Genomic DNA, 21,193 nt, shown 5'->3' with positions numbered 1-21,193 from the left:
CTGCTCTGCTACATCTCCCCTGTTCCCCTGTGGTCATCACTGGGCTGCTGTGGCAGGGCCAGTCCCTGGTGCCATGTGTGCACACAAGGTGGGGCTGGCCAACAGGACGGGGAGTCCACGTGGGATGGAGGAGGTCTGCTGGGCATGTCCGCATGTGTGCACACCTGGGTGGCCAAGACACCACGTGCATGAGTGAGGCAAGGTCCACACAGGCACAGGGCGTAGCAGGTGCACAGGGCACAGCGGTCCCACAGGCCCATGGTGCACAGGGTGGAGCAGGCCCTGGTGTAGAGAGGGCCAGGCCATCACAGCTCACATGTGGGGTAGATCAGGACCCCAAGACAGAGCACACTCTTGGGGCAGGGCACTTACTCAGGATGCACTCATATGTGTGGGCCTGGGAAGCCATGGGGCAGGGCACGCAGGCAGGGCAGGGTGTGTGCAGGACATGGCACCCAGAGGATCTGTGCAGGACAGCAAGGATCCCTGGCAGGCAGTCCACCCAGATCCAAAAGCAGCAGTTATGCTGGCTTTCATCCTGTCCAGGGCCTTTCAGGCAGCAGTGGTAGCAGCAGTCCTACTGCCTCAGTGGTGGGCAGTGAGTGCTGAGGGTTATAGGCATGTCCTCTGTGGGTCCCACAGGAAGCGCACTTGAGCTGGATCACCCAGGCTGCAGCAGTGGGAGCCAGGCCCATGGTCTTCTGCTCTGCCCAGGACCCCCATTGGTGGCAGCAGTAGGGGTACACACCAGCTGCCTATGGGGTGCTTGCAAGTGCCAGGATTCCCTGCTTGGCCAGGGCAAGGGGAGGCAGCAGTCACAGATCTGACCACAGGCAATAATAGCATTATGGAGTTGGGCTGTTACAATGGCATCAGCTGCAGTGCCCAGGGCTCACAAGCCAGTCATCCCTGCTTTCCTGAGCAATTCAGGTGCGCAGCCTCCAGTCAGGTCTCTGTGTCAGTCTGGAGGCCTCCTGCAGTGGAAGGGCCCTCGGGACCACCCAGTTGCAATATCCTCAGGGGAAGCATAGAGCCTGGAATTTTCTCCTCTGTCCCTTTCCCATGTGTGGGCACCTTCCCTGATTACCTCCAGTCCTGCTGAGCAGCTCATCCCACTTCTATCTTCTTCACTCACACCTCCTCTCCATGTATTCCCAGTCCTCTTGCTCAGACAACAGAGCCAAAGGTGCATATATATATTTGCCACTTTTTTTTTTTTTTTTTTTTTTTTTTTTTTTTTTTTTTTTTTTTGAGACAGAGTCTCGCTTTGTTGTCCAGGCTAGAGTGAGTGCCGTGGCGTCAGCCTAGCTCACAGCAACCTCAAACTCCTGGGCTCCAGTGATCCTTCTGCCTCAGCCTCCCGAGTAGCTGGGACTACAGGCATGTGCCACCATGCCCGGCTAATTTTTTATATATATATATCAGTTGGCCAATTAATTTCTTTCTGTTTATAGTAGAGACGGGGTCTCGCTCTTGCTCAGGCTGGTTTTGAACTCCTGACCTTGAGCAATCCGCCCGCCTCGGCCTCCCAAGAGCTAGGATTACAGGCGTGAGCCACAGCGCCCGGCCTATATTTGCCACTTTTGATCCTCTCTGTGATAGCAGTGTTCTGCAGGCTGCTTCAAACTGCCATCTTGGCCCCCCAGGAAGACACCATTTCTAACATGAAACTAGGGAAATTAAATGTATTTTAGGAAGAAATGTGACAGAAATAGAAACCCTAAAGCAGGAAGAAGCTGCAGTTTAGAATATGACTCTTAAACAGATTTCATAATTAAAAATTAAAACCTCTTGCAAACTTCAAGAAAACCCTGTTCTAACATAAGGGACCAAATTTTAATTTTGTATCAGTGTACGTTTTCTATCAGTATATATTTAATATCAAAGTACACTCTTTGGAGAGACTTCTAAACAATTCCCTTCTAGTTATAGCCAACTTAAACTGCACATACGAAGTTCTTTCATAGATTTATTCTTCACAAAACTTTCACATCTTACACAGACCTTCCACGACATGCTTAGATCTTCTGTTTTGTCCTGTACTTCCTCTTCCCCAAATAACCAGTCATTTCATTTTAGAACATTCTGTTTCATACAAAATTTTCCTCTTTCTTTTCTCTTTCCTTTTTAACCTTTCTTATCAAAAATACATCTTCATACCTATAACTTTCTTCACATCTTTCCTACTTACTGGCTCTTATCTTGTTTCTACTTCCTTCCTAAATCTGTATTTTGAAATGATCTTTAATTAACCTCCAAATTAGACAAAATTACTTTTTTCTCTGTAAAGAACAGATTTCTATGCCTTTATAATTTTTCTCATCAAAAACACATTTTTGGTATACTGGTACACTTTGTATACAGAATTATATATATTAATTAGGATTTTCTAACTCTTCATAAGCTTAATTTCCAGTGAAAACCTAGGAAATAAGAAATTTTAAATTATCACATATCAATATTTTATAGATGGGAACCATTTAATGATTTTTAGAAACATGTTTCCCCATAACATATTTTATGTGTATGAATAGACCCAAATATATTTAGTCTTTCTATAAAATTTAAGCCAAGAAGAAACTTATATTTATGTTCAGCAATTTGTTTTACTATTTTAACTTGTTTAGAAATGACCCAGATATTTAATGAGCATCTGTTATTTAATTTAACATAACAGAACTTTAAGATTTCATAGCTGGTACAGAGGCATGTGCCTATAGTCCCAGGTACTTAGGAGGCTGAGGTAGGATGATTACTTGAGCCCAGGAGTTCAGGGCTGCAATGAGCCATGATCATGCCACTGCACTCCAGCTTGGTTGACAAAGCAAGACCTTGTCTCAAAAAAAAAAAAAAAATTATTTCAAATTATATGAAAAGTTTACTTATAAATGCTTATCCCTTTTATATTTACCTAATGTACTTATTTTTAACAATTATACCTAGATTACTTATGAAAACTGAGATATTAGAAAAAGCTAATCATCATTTGAAATTATTTCCCTATTAACCATTTTTATAGCCTGTGAAGATTGGGTGCTGACCTAAGTAAGAACCTTCAAATTAAATATATGGGTATGTTGCTGATAACTCAGAAGATATAGCTGATTTTAATCAACCACAATACTAAATTAGTCTTCTTTACCAAAGGGTTAAACAAAGATTATTCTGTGTTTTGGGTGGGTTTATAGTTTATGACAGTAAAACATCTAGCAGAGATAAATATAATCCAATCTGGGCCAGGCACGGTGTGGCTCAAGCCTGTAATCCTAGCTCTCTAGGAGGCCGAGGTGGGCGGATCGTTTGAGCTCAGGAGTTCAAAACCAACCTAAGCAAGAGCGAGACCCTGTCTTTACTATAAATAGAAAGAAATTAATTAGCCAACTAACATATATACAAAAAATTAGCTGGGCATAGTGGCGCATGCCTATAGTCCCAGCTAGTCGGGAGGCTGAGGCAGGAGGATTGCTTGAGCCCAGGAGTTTGAGGTTGCTGTGAGCTAGGCTGATGCCACGGCACTCACTCTAGCCTGGGCAACAAAGTAAGACTCTGTCTCAAAAAAAAAAAAAAAAAAAATATATATATATATATATATATATGAGATTCTATCTGAGCAGTAAACCCTCCAAAAAAGGCATGCTGATAATTTTGAAGACATCCCTATTTTTATTTTGTCAATAAATTTAAAATCATCTTATTTATCAAAGATTTTCTTATGTCATGTGAACTAAAAGGCATTTGGGTTAATTACTATATATTTCAGATGAGCACTCATTTATCGAAGCCAATCTGAAGAGAATTTCTTAAGAGAGTTCTGGCGGACTATGCCAGATACTACCACGTAGACACAACAAACAACATGCATAAACACACACAGACACACAAAGATTTTATAGCTTTCATTTTAGAATTTTAGTTATCAGACAGTAAAACATAGTAATACAAACTTACCAGTTTATAAAAGATAATTGGATCCAATTATATTTCTGACAAAATTGGTACCTGTTCACATGGATAAACTTCATTTGCCCCAAGAGATAATCTATATTTTTATTAGAAATGGGGGTCTCACTATATTGCCAAGGCTGAACTCCAACTCTTGGGCTCAAGCAATTCTCCCACCTCAGCCTCCCAAGTACTGAAATGACAGTTTGCACCTGGCCCTACTAGGTAATCTAATAAAGGGTGTTAACCAAAATTTTGGCTAAAGCAGTTTCCATAGCAGTTTGAGATATATATATATAAATATATATATATATAAATATATATATATTTAAAGGAACGGTCTCACTATGTCCATTGTGAGTGCACACTGTGAGGCTGGAGTGCAGTGTTACGATCATAGTTCACTGCAGCCTGGAACTCCAGGGCTCAAGTGATCCTCCTGCCTCAGCCTCCCAAGTAGCTTGCACCACCACATTGGGACACAGTTTGATTTTCAAAATTGTTTTTTAAGCCTATTTTTAGTTTCCAATGAGTGTAGGATTAAATATTCAAGTGTTTACATTTTAGATAGGACTGGCTGAATTTTACAAGAAAAACAAAATCTCTAAGTGTCCTTGAAATTTTTAGCAAATAGGTTTAGCAAATCTGTCTTTTGTTTGTCTGGTTTGCTTAGCAGGTCAATGTGGATGGGGCATCTTAGCAGTTTTTTGTTTGTTTCTGGGGTTTTTTGTTTGTTTTACATGTTTTGTCCCCTGCATGGCAGAAAAAGCAATTTTTATGCTGAACAGCAATACCTTATATTCGCACTCTGAGCTCAAGATTTTGACCTATTTGATCTGAGAGCCCAACTTTTACATTTATCTAGTTCTGTTCTTTTAGAATATCAGTCCTTTTATTAACTGTTCCATCACCCTAAGCCTTTAGAATTTAAATCAGACAAATTTAAATTTACATTTCCAAAAAGTGTCTAGTGGTTGGTTGCCCTAGAGCTGTTGTAATTTGTAAAGCCATTAATTTGGAAGCCTTTTAAGACTCTTTTAAAAAAATAATCTTGGCTGGAATGCCATAAGCAGTAAGTCTACCTTAATGGTGTCAGAAAAGTCAGTAGATTCAAAGTAGGCAGGAAAAATATAAAGATACACACAGAGAATTTAGAAGGCTGTACACATTAACCCTGTAGTTGGTTGCAGTTTTCTTAGAGAGTTCAAATAATGACCATTTAAGCTCTGAATTTTCCTTGATGCAATTTGCCTATCAGTTTAAAAGTGTGTATGAGAATGGCCATAACTGGGCATGCCTCTAGAATGTGAGGGTCCCATTCCATTTCTTATTAATCTCTGAAGAGCAAAGAAAATCCTATAAATCCTGTCAGGGAATTTCAGTAATTTCGACCAGTGTTTTAGATGGTGGTGGCCGCCCTAGTGGCTTTTAATTAGCCATCTCATAGGCCGGGCGCGGTGGCTCACGCCTGTAATCCTAGCACTCTGGGAGGCCGAGGCGGGCGGATTGCTCAAGGTCAGGAGTTCGAAACCACCCTGAGCAAGAGCGAGACCCCGTCTCTACTATAAATAGAAACGAATTAATTGGCCAACTAATATATATACAAAAAATTAGCCAGGCCTGGTAGTGCATGCCTGTAGTCCCAGCTACTCGGGAGGCTGAGGCAGGAGGATTGCTTGAGCCCAGGAGTTTGAGGTTGCTGTGAGCTAGGCTGACGCCACGGCACTCACTGTCGGCACTCACTCTAGCCTGGGCAACAAAGCGAGACGCTGTCTCAAAAAAAAAAAAAAAAAAAAAATTAGCCATCTCATGCCCACCATTTAGAATGTTTATTTTTACTCTTAGAAAATGTTCAGAAACAAGCAAGGGGAAAAAGAGCCGAATCATTTATAGACACATGTAACCAAACTAAAATGAAATCCCAAATAAGAGGGTTCACAAAAATTTTAAGTCAGGCCATGCAGACCAAATAAAATATTAAACCTGCAGTGCAGAAGCAGACAGGGTATAAATTCTATAGCAACCAGAGCACTCAAACCAGGAGGACATTGTCCTTATACCATAAAGGGCTTGTCAGAAAAGACAAAAAGTCTTTTCTCTTCCCAGGAGGGATGAAAGGTCCTTTATTAAGGTGGCCTTATAACCAAATCAGTTCCTGAGTAAAGTCAAAGAGAACTCACCAAAGGGACGGAGTCCAGGAATCTGAAAGAAAATTCACCAGGACAGAAGAGGCGACTCATGGAAACAGTGTAGGGGCTCGGTCTACACCTCATACCTCAGTCAGTTCCAGGGACAGGTCTACACCTCACATCTCAGTCAATTCCAGGGGCAGGTCTACACCTCACACCTCAGTCAGTTCCAGGGACAGGTCTACATCTCACACCTCAGTCAGTTCCAGGTGTTGGTCTACACCTCACACTTCAGTCATCTCCAGGGGTTGGTCTACACCTCAGTCAGCACCAGGGGTTGGTCTACACCTCACACCTCAGTCAAGTCCAGGGGCAGGTCTACACCTCACATCTCAGTCAATTCCAAGGGCAGGTCTACACCTCATACCTCAGTCAGCTCCAGGGGCAGGTCTACACCTCACATCTCAGTCAGTTCCAGGGACAGGTCTACATCTCACACCTCAATCAGTTCCAGGTGTTGGTCTACACCTCACACTTCAGTCATCTCCAGGGGTTGGTCTACACCTCAGTCAGCGCCAGGGGTTGGTCTACACCTCACACCTCAGTCAATTCCAGGGGCAGGTCTACACCTCACACCTCAGTCAATTCCAGGGGCAGGTCTACACCTCACACCTCAGTCAATTCCAGGGGCAGGTCTACACCTCACACCTCAGTCAATTCCAGGGACAGGTCTACACCTCACACCTCAGTCAATTCCAGGGACAGGTCTACACCTCACACCTCAGTCGGTTCCAGGGAGGCTCTCTAAAAGCAAATGGTGTTTACTGAGGAATAGGCACTGCGATGCGAATACCTGTGCCGTAGGAAACCACACGCATAGTCAGGGAGGTCAAGGAAGACGAAGGTTTTTGGAGGATTACATCATCGTTTTGAGATAATTACACTTGGCTACAAGGATCGCTATCAAGGGTGGTGCCAGTCCAAGGTGGACGAGCAGCTGCTGGGCAGATGTCCTCGAGAAGTACTTTTCAGTGTGTCGGTTTGCGATGGCCTTTGTGCAACATTGTTTGTGGCAAAGTCTTGCGTAATAGTTCTCATTACTAGGCATTCGTGCGCGAGAACCCTCCTGTCACAGCCTTCCCGGGCTCTGTGTCTCAGGGTTTCTTTTTTTTTTTTGAGACAGAGTCTCGCTTTGTTGCCCCGGCTAGAGTGAGTGCCGTGTGTCAGCCTAGCTCACAGCAACCTCAAACTCCTGGGCTCAAGCGATCCTCCTGTCTCAGCCTCCCGAGTAGCTGGGACTACAGGCACAAGCCACCATGCCCGGCTGATTTTTTTATTTATATATATATATATTAGTTGGCCAATTAATTTCTTTCTATTTATAGTAGAGACTGGGTCTTGCTCTTGGTCAGGCTGGTTTCGAACTCCTGACCTTGAGCGATCCATCCGCCTCAGCCTCCCAGAGTGCTAGGATTACAGGCGTGAGCCACTGTGCCCGGCCTGTCTCAGGGTTTCTAACACAAGTTGACTCCATGTTGACCCCGGCCAGTCTCGCATGTACAGCCACAGTGGGAAACAGGGAGGCGGGAGTGGTGAGGATTTGAGAGGAGCACAAAGGAGATGGACCGGCCATCCCAGAAAGCGAGTACGCAAGCGTGCCGTGCAGCCTGGGAGGCTTGCCTGGCGATGTTAGATGCCGATTAGAGAGTTGGGTCACAGGTGAGTCCAGTCAACACAGGTGTGTGATTTTTTTTTTCCCCCAGCAATGTCCCCCTGCTCAGTTGTGGGCACGGAGCAAGCGAATACCTGGATTGCAAACCCTATATGAACAGCTGGGCTAAGCGGTCCCTCCTCCTCAAAGCAGGAAACGGAGAAGCTCATTTGAGTTTAGTGCAGAACAAAGGACAGGACTTGGGCCAGGCAGTGGAGCTGAAAATCAAAAATTCCAGGTATCTCCTTAAAAGTTTGGTGTTTTTCTGTGAGCTTTTAGTGCCCTTAGTCCTCAGGGCCTGGTGCTGACAAACTGGGTCACACTGATCCCACGTGCCCCGCTCTCCCTGAGCTGCTTTGAGAAGGGCTTTCATGTCCGAACTGGACCTGGAGAAGAGAGGGGAGGGCCTGTGGGAGACAGGAGAACATGTGTGACTGTGGAGGTCACACGACGAGGAGGAGGATGACAGGATGAAGAGGGGTCATGGCTGGTTCACGCATTCAGTAGACAATTATTGAGCCCCTACCGTGTTTCAATCTGTGCCGTGTTCTGGGGACCCCTAGCTGATGACTTCATCTCGGCATCCAGGGAGGTCACGGTCCAGAGAGAGATCCCCGCTGCAGATGTGCCTGCCAAAGGGCAATGTCATCGCCATCCTAGTCTCAGACCTCCAGAAGGGGTCTCTGTTGGCTAGGCCAAGGGCTCTTGGGGGCTTGAGCATGCTGTGCAGCCAACAAAGAAAACCTTTTCTTAAGGTCTTTGTCCACAGCATGGAGGAAGGGAAAGGGAAGGTTGCGGGGGCGGTGGGACTAGACCTCCAGGTGAGGGAGATGGTGGGAAGGTGTGATGCTCAGCCCTGCTCCACTCATCACATCCTCATTGCAGCTGTCCAGCATCCCTGCCTGCCTCGTCCTCCTCCAGCCCAAACACTGCTGGGCCAGGCAGGCCTTTGTTTCAAGTTTCAATCTGATCACATCACTCCCTCTGGTGGACATCTGTTGATTCTGTCTACCCAGCACCCATTTCTCCAGCTCATTAATACTCTTTCATTTCTGTTTTCTCACCACTTTTTCTCCCCAAATACTATTTCCCAAAAGATGAGCTCCAAGGGTTCTAGAAATCAAGCAAGGGGGCACCCAGACTTGAACTGGGGACCTCTTGATCTGCAGTCAAATGCTCTACCACTGAGCTATACCCCCTGCTGGCATCTTGCTTCTTACTAACAGCATTTCACCTTTAGCATCATGTTGTATTACATGGTAAACAGCAGAGATCAAATTTCAACTGATAGAAAATAAAAGAAGGGGAGTGTATTTGGTCACAGCAATGTAAACAGAGAAGTAGCTGACTTCCATGAGCTCAAATACTATGAGGACTCTCTCCCTCCAGCTTTCATCTTTGGTTCCCTCTGAAGTCAGCTGTAATGTCTCAGACCAGTCTCTGCACGCAGCTGACACCCTGCCTCCAATATGTGTAGGTTCACATCTCCACACTTTGGTTGCCGGAGGGAAGTCTGAAAAATCCTAGGGAAGGGCTCTAGTTGGTTTGGCTTTAGCGCTGTGCCTATCCATGACCAGCCACTGTGGCTGGGGGTAGGGCCCATGAGTGGTATAACCATTTCAGAAGCAAGGTCTTATAAGAATGTATCTGCTCCCACTCAGAATCTATGTCTACAGTATGGGGAAGAAAGGTGGCTCTTCAAGACACGGGTGGCTAATACATAGCCACAGGGGACCATCGCTGCAGCTCTCAGCTTTCTTGGTGGAGTTTGCCGTACCAACGGGAGACTGGCAACCTACTGCCCCTGCTGCATGGAGCCGTCGGATTCCGTGATGGTTACTGTTAGGGTGGAAAGGCTAGTAGGTGCTTATGTCGCGGGTGGAGAAAGATTTTTCACACAGAGATTAAGATATATAAAAGTAGCATTTACTTTATCCTTTAGAAGGACAGAGAGAGAGGTGGCAGGGGGAGCAGAGAGACAGCGTGGCATCCCAAAGAAAGAGAAGGGAGATGCCAGTAGCGAGCCAGGTGGTTTGTTGCTTTTATGGACAAAAATAGTAATTGTAAGGTAATTAATAAGGTAGTCACAGGATGTCTTTCCTGTTTTTTCTGTTCCTCGAGACTTGGTTCTCTCTGAGATGTAGTCAGGCTTAGGTGCCTGCTGCGTGCTGACTCTGACGACCCCACAGTTCCTGAGCTCAGCTGAGTGGAGCTGCCGGGCCTGGCAACACATGGCAACTAGGCTGGGAACACGGAAGAGCAGCGTGAATCCCACGCAGGGGGAGGCTGACACACGGCACGTTCCCTATCTGCACTGGGTCTCCCGCCTGAGGCGCTTACTAACAAGGGGAGGGGAGGCATCCAGGTGAACGTGGCAGCAGGAGCAAAGGAATCGAGTGCAGCCTTGACCAGGTTTGAGGACTGCTGCTGCGCAGGGCGCTGGGGGACAGGAGCCCCGAGGGGAGGTGTTGAGGCCCGAGGACCCCTGCAGGACTAATAAGCAACGTGAGCCCAGAGCGTGACTCCACTGGAAAAAGGGACAGTCACCTGCCAGTGTGTTGGGGCTGGAGCGTGGGGCACTGGATCGCAGGTGGAGGAGTTGGGGTTCCCGTCCAGATGGCTTCTCCCTGTTCTGGCTTCCACGCGTGAGCATCCTCCCGTGTCATGCACACCACAGCCCCTTAGGAGATGCGCTCTGGGACACGGGGTGAGGGGAATCTTCACTGCGCCTGTTGGCCCAGAGGCAAGGTCCCTGTGTGGGTTGCGTTGTGTCACCTAAAAAGATATGTTGAAGCCCCTAACCTCTGGTCCCTGTGAATGTTCCTTATTTGGAAGCAGGGTCAATTCAGGATGAGGTCATTAGGGTGGGCCCTAAGCCACCATGACTGGTGTCCCCATAAGATGAGAAGACACACAGACACACACAGAAAGAATGTCACGTGAGGACGGAGGTGGAGATGAGAGCTCCGACCACACGCCTAGAACACCAGGGACAGAAGCTTCCGCCCAAAGTGAGGAGAAGCCAGGAAGGGTCCTACCCAGAGTCTCGGAGAAAGCAGGTCCTACTGGCACTTGATTTCTGACCCCTGGCCTCCAGAACTGCGAGAATAGACTTCTGTTGTTAAGCCACCCAGTTAGTGGGATTGTGTATGGCAACCCACTGACCCCCTGCAGGGGGTCACTTGGTCCCTGTGTCCAGGGCAGGGACATGACCTGCAAGGGGGAGCAGCGAAGTGGCCCTTCCGAGCACCTCCAGGCTGCTAAGGACCAGCTTCCAAAGCTTTGCTGAGCTGCTTGGATGTGGGGGTCCTGGGATCGCCGGGACTGTGGCCTCTCTGGCCAGGAAATAGCTTTCCCGGCGACCTGTGCTCCTCAAGGAAGGGGGAGGGCTGGGTAAAAGAAGGGAAAGGAATAGTAAGATCGGGAGAAAGTAAGTGGCCTCTGTTAGGTCCGGAGCCGAGAGAGAGACACACAAAGCCTCGTGTAGCAAAATGCTGTTTATTTTGAGCGCCTGGGTGCAGACGGGTGGAGGCTGAACAAGCGTCCGCCCCAGGAAAGAGAGAGCTGTGGGTTTTATAGGAGGTTTTCCGGGGAGACTAAATAAGTGGGCTAAAACAGCCGCTTGTAATAAATTCTTAAACAACCAGCTCCTAGGACGCCTGCCCCAGTCACAGCCATCCTTCAGCCCCAGAGTCTTTATCAGAAGGGAGGGAGGCACAGACTTCGTCTCTGTGGTGGTGGTGGGGGTGCTGGCTGCAGCTGGTGGGGGATGAATCGCGTCCCGTCCTCTACATACTTTTCGGGCTCCCGCCTGGAACAAGCCTAACAGCCTCACAGCGTGTGGCGAATAGAGAAGTGCCCAGGCCCGGCGGTCAGGAGTGCTCCGCACACGACCGACCGGCTCCTTACAGGTGAAGCCTGGGGTGGCCCGGGCCCTCTTAGGTCCTGCTCACCTCCTCTCACCTGCAGGAAGGAAAGGAGCGAGGAGGGGGCTGCAGCTCTGGGAAGGGCGGGGAGGGGCCGCCCATGGGGGCCGTGAGCGTGGCCGCACCCCCCAGCGTGCCACCTGAGCCCTTCTCTCTGCCCCCGTCTAGGCCTCTGCTTCGCTGTCTGTTACTGGGGATGACAGAAGGCCCCACAGTCGTGAGGAGGAAATGAGAAACTTCAGAGCAGGCATCGGCAAACTACCGCCTGCCACAGGATACAGCTCCCTGGGCTAAGAATGGGTTTGATATTTCTAAATGTCTGGGTGAGAAAAAGATGAGACCTCATAGGATTTGGGGAAAAGTAAATGACACAATTGTTTTTTTTTTTTTTTTTTTGTTTTTTTTGTTTTTTTTATTTTAACATACCAAACATCTGTTTCAGACACAATTGTTTCTATAAAATGGCACAGAGTGCTCCATAAATATTAGCTGTATTTCAGAAAAATATTTTGCGGCATGTGAAAATTATATGAAATTCTAACTTCGGTGCCTGTAAATGAAACTTCCCTGGAACACAGCCACTCTGGTTTCTTTACAGTCGATGGCTGCTTCCCTGTAGCAGGGCAGAGCTGAGTAGTTGCAACAGACTGGCCTGTGAGATACAGGCCCAGATACATACAATCTGGCCCTTTTTTAAAAAAGTGTTCAGAGGCTAGGCTTCGTGGCTCACGTCTGTAATCCCAGCACTTTGGGAGGCTGAGGCAGGAGGATCGCTTGAGGCCAGGAGTTTGAGACCAGCCTAGGTAACACAGCGAGACCCAATCTCTACAAAAAATAGAAAAATTAGCTGGGCATGCTAGCGTGCCCTTGTAGGCTACTTGAGAGGCTGAGGCAGGAGGATCATTCAAGCCCAGGAATTTAAGGTTGCAGTAACCTATGCTGACATCACTGAACTCCAGCCCAGGTGACAGAGTGAGATCCAGGTTAAATTCAAGAGCAGCCTAGGATCTTAATTATTGCCAGTCCATCTGATAGGACCATCCCTGTTCTTGGTTCACTTTCCCACTTCTAGGACCTTTGTCTAAAAATGATCTTTTGATCTGACATTGCCAAGAATAGTAACTATTGGCTAACTTGTCAGCCACCTGGCTAGTTATCACTTCTGAAAAGGTGGCTGGGCGTGGTGGCTCGTGCCTGTAATCCTATCACTCTGGGAGGCCAAGGTGGATGGATCATTGGAGCTCCCGAGTTCGAGACCAGCCTGAGCAAGAGTGAGACCCCATCTCTACTAAAAAAATAGAAAGAAACTAGCTGGTCAACTAAAAATACATAGAAAAAATTAGCCGGGCATGGTGGCGTGTGCCTGTAGTCTCAGCTACTTGGAAGGCTGAGGCAGGAGGGATCGCTTAAGCCCAGGACTTTGAGGTTGCTGTGAGCTAGGCTGATGCCACCGCACTCTAGCCCAGGCAACAGAGTGAGACTGTCGTGGGAAAAAAAAAGAAATGGAAAGGATACCTACCACCCATGTATTTTTCCCAATTTGGGAACATGTCTACAGTTGGGATGCACTTAACAGCCTGCACTGAGAATAGTCATAGTGAAATGGACATATTTTTTTCCTTGCCTAGTGAAACAGGAAAGAAAGGTATGTCTTACAACTGGTGGCTCTTAGGGTCAATGAAATACAGTATGTGTATAGCTATTATTCGAAGTAGGAAGTGGTAAATAAATGTTAACATTTTTATTCATTCACTCTACAAACACAGGGTGCTTTCTACGCACTGGGCACAGGGCTGGACGCTCAGGGCTCTGCCCTCCAAGCCCTCCTGGACTCTACCTTTCTTTGGAACCCTGTCCTGGACGTCTGTCCAGGACTTTTTTCAGAACTTCCAAACGGAAGCTCGATTGGGGGTGAATTACAGTTACTTTCAATCACCGGAACCTGGAGTCAAATACTGTCACCGCATCACGAAGAATTATCACAGGGTGAGGAGGGGAGGGAAAATTTACAATTCCTCGTAAATATTTCTTTACAGAGATTTGAAGTTGTCATGGCAAATCACGTCACTTCCATCAAAACCTCCTGGAGACACAGACAGCGAAAGCTGGGGGGCTGCGCCGGGCCGAGCGCTCTCTCCAGGGGTCACTACCGGCTGCTCCAGCGAGGAAGACGGCACAGGCAGCGCCAGCTCCTCCCGCGCTAGTCCTCAGAAACCACACGCGTTTCCAGTGATGGGGTGGGATGGGGGGGTGGGCAACAGGGATGGCCTGGCGGCGGGGGCCTGAACGCCTGGGGATCGGGGAAGTCGGGGCCACAGCTGGGTCTCCAGCAGCAGAGGAGGGATTCAAATCAGCATGTGGCGGGGTCCCAGCGCCTGCAAGGGCCACTAGGTCTTGCGGGGACTTTTCAGCTGCTGGCAGGCCACGTCCAGGTTTCTCTCCCCACTTCCTTTGGATGTTTAGGTGCTTCTGGGACATTTGCTGGAGCCTGTGCCACCTGCTGGCACTTGTGTGTGCTCCCCTCATGCCACCATGGATGGCAGACACCCTTACAGCCCCACGGCGGGGGACCAGGCCCTGGTTTCTTTGTGCCCCTAGTGGCCGGCACAGGCTGGATCTCCAGAAAGGCCCCCTGGCCTGCCTGCCACAACGGCTCGAAGGCAAATCTTACACCAACTGGACAGGGCCTATGGGGCCAAGACGGCCAGTCAGGAGCGCCCGGCTACTGCCAGCCCACCGCCAGCCCAGGCCCTTCCGTGACAACATGGCCCACAAAGCTGCCTTTCCCAGGTAACAGGGTGGTGGGGTGGGGGCTTAGGGGTGGTGGTGAAGTTACGGAAAATTTCTGTGAATGTTGTGACAGCTCACCAAGGCTCTTGGATTCACACCTGAGGGACACTTGGGCTCAGCCTATTAAACAGGTGGCAAGGGTACAGCCTGGCCTCCTGCCGGGGCCTCCCAGCACTACTGCCCACCTGGGAAGCACTTCAGATCTTGTACAGGTAGCGTCCAGGAAAGCAAGAGGCACGGTTCAGGGTATGCAAGCCCTGGCTCCCCGTGTAGGCACTAAGCAATCGCCATCTCCTAACCAGCGTCTCCAAGAGTCATTCCCCTAACAGAACAAGGACAGTAAGCCACTCCCCTCCACCCCAACCCACACCCCGACAGTCCCCTCCAGTAAGGCTCAGATCTCACCCTGGGCCCCTCCTCCCTGCCACCCCCCTGTAGCAAGACACCGGTGGGCACTCTGCCCCCTCACGGGCCCTGGGAAGCCCAGACAGCGGCACAGGAGACTCACACCCGGCCAAGGAGTGCCCCTGCGGAGAGGCTGCTTGGATTCAAGGAGCACCAATCGCCCCTGCACCCTTAGTGGCCCCTTAAGGGACTTCTCCGGGTGCTAGCCTGCATTTTCCATCTTCACACGACAGGGAGAACTGTGCAGGGACCCCGCCAGACCTTCCTGACCACCACCACTCAGCTGCCTGTCCCCAGGGCTCCCCGAGAGCCTGCTCGGTCCTGGCAGTCTCAAATCTGGGCACAGCAGAAGGGTCACTGAGGGGCCTTCCCCACATTGCACCCTTGAGGAGGTGGCCGGGCCCCCCACCTGGGGAGCCCCCTCACACACCGCATGAGATGGGGAGGGCTGGCTGGCTGGCGTGGCTGCCCTCGTGGCGCACAAACCAGGAGGGACAGGTGAAGCTCTCGCCACACTGGCCGCAGGGATAGCCCTTCTGCGAGTGGCCGCGCAGGTGCCACGTGAAGCTGGGCTTCCACACGAAGCACTTGCCACGCTGGGAGCACTGGAAGCCACGCTCCCCGAGTGCGCGCAGTCAGGTTGGCCAGGCGCGTGAAGCGCTTGTCACACCACGCACTGGAAGGGCTTCTCGCCGGTGTGCGTGCGGTCGTGGGCGGTGAGTATGGACTGGTGCACGAAACTCTTGCCACACTGGCTGCAGGCATAGGTGCGCACGGCGATGGCGGGCGAGCGTGGCCCACCGTGCGAAGCTTTGGGGACAGTGGGCACAGGGCTGGGGGCCACGGTGCTCCTTCCAGCCAGAGCTCTGGCCACACTTGGCACAGGGTAGGTACTGTCCCATGCCCACAGCCAGGTTCTGGGGGCTTGGAGGGATGGAAGCCACTTCTCTCCTGGGAACAGGAAGCAGATCCCCACAGGTGGCCCCTCCAAGCCCTCCTTGCCAGGTCCCCCTTCAGCTTCCCAGGCTGGCTCCTGCGCCTTGGATTCTTCCTCCAGACTCTTCTCTTTGCTGACCAGCCACAGCTCTGTTGAGAAGGACACACAGGGGCTCAGTGTGAGCCTGTCACTGAAGACCCTCGCTCAGGGCCAGCCTACTTGATCTCCTAACTTGCCTTCTGCCAGGGTCCCACCCTGTGCTATTCTACCTAATGCCACCCAAGCACCCTGCGCATCCACCTCTGAGCCCTGACTCTGAAGGTCTTCTCTAGAGCACCTCCAGCCTCCCGTCTCCTGGAGCCTCCCAAGCCCAGAACAGTGATGCTCAGCCGGCCCCACCTTCATCTGGGCCACGCACAGCCATCGAGACATCCCTTCTTCCACAGCACCTTCAGCTGTACCCACGTGGTAAATATGTGCTTTTTTCTTATGTTACTGGCCATAATCGTCACCAGACTCTCAAAGGGCTCCATGGCTCTAGCCACAGTTGTTTCCTCCTCCTAACTGCGAGCTCCTTGAGGGGAGAACACAGTGTCTTACACATCAGCGAGTCCCTGCTGCCTACAGACAAGTTCATAAAAAGAATCATTTCAGGGAGCTGTATAGGACACAGCAAACACACAAGAGCAGAGAGAGAGAGATAACAAGGGAGGTTCACAGGGGACCCCATGTTTCCCAAGGCCCGGGCACATAGCCTGCAGCCCTACCCCCTGAGCACAGGTGTGCAGTGGGGGTCTCCTGCGGGCCCTGCTGGTTCCGCCCACACCCCTCTTCCTCGAGCCAGGGCAGAACCTCTGGGCGAGAGGCCAGCTGGCCTGTTCCTAGGGGGAGAGGCAGGCCCCGAGGCCATCAGATGTCATGGGGCTCCTTGCCTCTCCCATCTCAGTCTTTGGTTTTACACAGCAAAATGGTAACAGTGTCTGCGCTGGGGAGAGGACCAGAGTTGGGCAGGTGGCCAGTAGAGAGCGCCTTTAGCTTTATCCGTGACCTCTGCACTGCTTGGCGAGAGTGTGTTCCTGTGAGACTGTATCTGCATAATCAAAACAGACACTTGCAAGGGTTAGAGGCCGGTCAGTTCCTGTTCGGAAGGATTTCAGAGCCGTGGTTCTCCAACTCTACACCAGAATCACCAGAGGAACGTGCTGACAGTGCAATGCCCAGACCTCCTGAATGAGGACCGCGTATACACGGTTCCTGGAATTCTGGCAGGAGGCGGCCACCTGTGGAAACGCCCAGTGGGTAAAGCAGTCTCATATCCATACGGGGGCCTGCAGGTCTGTGGCAGAGGAAGCAGCCCCTAAGAGTGAGGCCTAGTCCTGGGGAGGGAAGGGGAAAAAAGCTCCCTCCTGATCAGTCTGGAGAAGCTAAAGAGAGGGTGGAAGAAATGGAAGAAGCTGCTAAACAGCAAGGACTACCCAGACCACAGGGCAAACCCCTGCACACACCTTATTCCTCCAGGTGCTTGGGGTTTGCTCCAGCTTGCTCAAGTTGCATTCGGGAGCAGCCCTGGCAGAGCTGAGCCCGGGCTGGGGGCCTCTGGCCCTGGGACACCTCGACCAGGCCCTGCCTGTTTTACATCTACCTGGTAGCTGCTACAGCCCTGGGCACCATGGCACTGGCCACAGCCTCTGAGCCAGTCTGGCCCATACCTGTGGAAGGGGCCCAGCACCCCTCCTCGTACCACAGGGGAGGAAGCCCTGCCCAGGCTCCTGCAGTAACAGCGCTCAGTGAAACCACACAGCCCCCTCCCCTGCTCCCCGGCAGGCTGACCGCGCTCACTCGGGCTGCCACCTTCCTCCTGCCTCAGATCCTTTACTCGCTGCCCTTCCACTGGGCCCTGCTCTCTGTGCTGCCCCCATGCCCTGCAGGTGCCTGAAAATGCTACTTTTAGCCTCAGTCCTACATACCAGCCACTCAATACCCTTGTCAACACCCACCTCCTTCTCTGGGCTTGCTGTCACCTAATTTACCTACTCAAAGAGCTTGCTTCAAAGGGGAACTTCTCTCCCCAAATAAAATATAAAAATCTGGAAATTAAGGAGCAGTGTCAGGGCATGATCTATTTTGTCTGAGCAAACAGGGCTCCCATCCCCTGCTTCAACAAGAGTGTCCCACTGTCCCCTCTGTTATGCGTTTCCAGCTGCCATTTGAATAAAGGGTTCCTCCACTTAGGGAAAAAAAGCTTTGAAAACTGCATTCTGATTCAACGTTGTTATCTGAAAGACACACTGCACTCCTATTCTGGTTCATCGTTCACCTACTGTTCATTACTCGCTACCCTAGTACGTGCAGGTACTGGGGAAGGGCCATCACAGCAACACACAGTCCCTTGCCCCGGGGAGGACCACCTGAGCGCACAGGTGCAGGGCAGGTCTCCAGGACAAGGCTGGCCGCCCCACTTCTCAGGATTCTGCACACCCTACAATAGCCTTTCTCAATCTCAGGTTCCTCAGTATCTGCTCTGCCCTTCCCACAAGTCCCAGAGTAGTCTCAGGCCATAGTGATGGCTCCGAAGGGACATGGAGAACAGGGAGTGGCTTAGGCATTCCCTGGGTGTCAGAACCTGGGTCTGGGCCTGGCGTCAGGGGACTCCTGACACCATATGCCCTCACCAGGTGAAGGTGGGGAAGGTCCTGGCCCGCCCTCACCCTGAGGGACTCACCAGGGTGCTGACCCCCGTCTGCACTGGGCAGGCCATGGCTGCCTGCCTCCTCTCCCTTCTCTGTTGCGGTCAGGAGTTCTGGCTTGGTGGCAGCACAGCCTGTGGGGAGAAAAGGGCAGTGACAGGGCTGTCCTCCACAGGCCTAGAGAAGAGGGGGTATCTTGCCAGGCTCGAAGCAAGAGCCGCTCCCCCTTCGAGGTGTGTGTTAGGGGCACTGAGTGTGGGACGTGACAAGTCCTCCAGGGCTGGCTGGAAGTAAGAGTGAGAAGGCCAGGAGGAGGGCCCCATCTCACTGCCTACACAGACAGGAGCCCAGGCCACCCGTCCAGCCACCTCATGTGACAGATGAGGAAATGGAGGCCCAAGAGGGGGCTTTAGTTACACCTGGCAGCCAGCTCTCGGCTTCCTGCTGCCCTCCCTTCCGTGTGCTCAGCCCTGCCCCCAAGGCCAGGCAGCCTTCCCACCCCACCTCCCCGCAGCACACTGGTACCCTCTTCTGGAAGAGCAACCTTTGGGGTCAGGCAAAGGGAAGACACTGTTCTGAGCCTTAGCCCCTGACAGGGGGGAAGAGCAGACCAAATGCCAACTGCCCACCTGCCAAAGCAGGGAGAGTTCAGGTGTGCACGCAGGGAAGCACGGGAGTGGGGTGGCTACAAAATTCCAGGTCTAATCAAATCTTAACACAAGCAAACACACCCCCCTACCTGAAGAACCTAACATTCTAGGCCTGGCCCTCATTTTCTACACTTGGGCACCCTTAAAAGTCACCCACAATCAATCAGGAGCTCCTTGAGAACTCACAGTGTGCAGAGTATAGCTCAGGAGTCAAATACAAAGCAGGGGAGGCCCCCATGCCTCAGAAGTAAACGGCTGGCAAGGGAGACCTGGTGAAGGGCAGGACAGTGAGCACCAGATTCCAATTCCTATTTACTCTCCATGAGACCCTGGACAAGTCATTTAACCTGCCTCATTTCACAAAACCTAAAACGATAATTAAGGATACCTTCTACGTGGCCTGAAGACAGAGGGCTGATTAAATGACCTCCACGTGCTTCCCGCACTCACATCCAAGTCTCATTTGATTGAATAAAGGAATAAAACCGAGGATCGGGGCCAGCCTCTTACCTGGGGAGCGCAGGGCCTCATGGTTCCCCTTCACGGCTCCCATGCAGAGCTCCTCCTGCTGGTTCTCTGGGGCGCCCCCGCCGCTCTGAAAAATACAGCGCTGCATCTTCAGGGGCCCCGGCACCTGCGAGCACAGCCATCCACAGCTGTTACAGAGAACAGCCAAACCCACCTGGTCCCTTCTCTTCCCTCCTCCAAACCGGAGGCCACTGCCAGCCAAACCACTGGGCAAACTCATTTCTAAGTTAAATGACTTGTTCCTTCTACTAAAGGGATTCAGGATCAGGCCTCCTGGGTTCTCCTCCCCTCTCTTAGTCACACATATCTTCTGTCCCAAGTGTGGACTTCATGGAAGGGCTTTCTGGTGTTTCCCCTACTTGAGCCAGTCCTTACTCTCAGAGATCATTCCAGAATAAGAAGTATAACCATTGCTGCACAGCCATATCCCTCTCGACAAAACCCATTCCATCTGCCAACACGGGCATTTTCCTGGTGTTGCAATTTTCTTCTGACATTTTTCAAGCCCTTCAAAGTCAACTGGTGACCAGCATTAGGCACCCAGGGGTCAAGGGGCTCCCTCCACTGTGTGGGTCCTTTCCACCCACACCTGGTTCCTGTACCTTGGGGGCCTCCCCCTTGCTGCCCGGGGGCAGCCGCAGGACCCAGAAGTTCCTGTTGCGCAGCAGGTTCTCCACGCTCTCCAGCCGCCTCTGCAGCAGCCCGTACTCCTGCAGCAGGGTCCCCAGCACGGCCCACTTGCCCTCCAGCTGGTTCCCGAACTCCACGGCCGTCTTCTCGCAGTCGGCCAGCTTCTTCTCCGCCGTCCCCGTGCGCCCCTCCAGAGTCAGCACGCGGGCCAGGCAGGAATCTACCTTCTTCTCCAAGGCCTGAATGGCGGCCACCACTGTCCACAGTGTGATCTCCGTGGAGTAGAGATATGAACTCCTCTCGGCAGCTGGCTGGGGTGATGGAGGAGGAGTTGAGGGCCTCTGGTCCTCTGTTTGCTTGTCCCTCTCGGGAGCCTGCTCACAAGAAAAGAGAGATGTTATGGGATTATGCAACCAAATTTCCATCTCAGAAAGAAACCTCAGAATGGCACCTGCCCTAGGAAAGCCTCGTCTGAGATCCTGAGGGCGATTTAGCAGAAGAGCGGGGATAGGGAGGCTAGGATATCCAGCCTTGGTGACAGCAGATACTGGCTGGACCAAGGCGCTGTCTCCGTGCACCCCTCCAGGCTTTGAAGTCAGATAGCCTGAGACTCCATCTTTTCTCCACTGCCTGAACGGCAGCCAAGACGGCCAGAAGGGAGATCTCAGCAGACTGGATCTGGGCCCCTCGTTGGAGGTCCGTCCCCATATGCCAGTCCTGTGATTAGACACGAGGAGGTGAGTCAGCCACCAGAAGAGAAGCCCCGAGCCACTCCCAGCTACAAGAAGGTCTGGGTCCTCTGGAATGCAGGAGACTTCTGGGTGCCAGAGACCTCAATGGTCCGACTCCAAACAGACC

At 51.1% G+C, this 21,193-nt stretch overlaps 1 non-coding gene and 1 pseudogene across 1 annotated transcript; both read right to left on the bottom strand.

The window, feature by feature from the left end:
- Nucleotides 1–8,909: 8,909 nt before the first annotated feature.
- TRNAC-GCA (transfer RNA cysteine (anticodon GCA)) lies at nt 8,910–8,981 on the bottom strand. Its single transcript has one exon. It is a non-coding gene; the product is annotated as a tRNA-Cys (tRNA).
- A 10,832-nt stretch (nt 8,982–19,813) lies between these two features.
- On the bottom strand, nt 19,814–20,802 carry LOC105883138 (zinc finger protein 783 pseudogene; annotated as a pseudogene).
- Between the last annotated feature and the right edge of the window lie 391 nt (nt 20,803–21,193).

This window comes from Microcebus murinus, chromosome 9 (genome assembly GCF_040939455.1).
Source record: "Microcebus murinus isolate Inina chromosome 9, M.murinus_Inina_mat1.0, whole genome shotgun sequence".
Taxonomy (NCBI): Eukaryota; Metazoa; Chordata; class Mammalia; order Primates; family Cheirogaleidae; genus Microcebus; species Microcebus murinus.
This window is presented reverse-complemented; position numbering and strand designations above follow the sequence as displayed.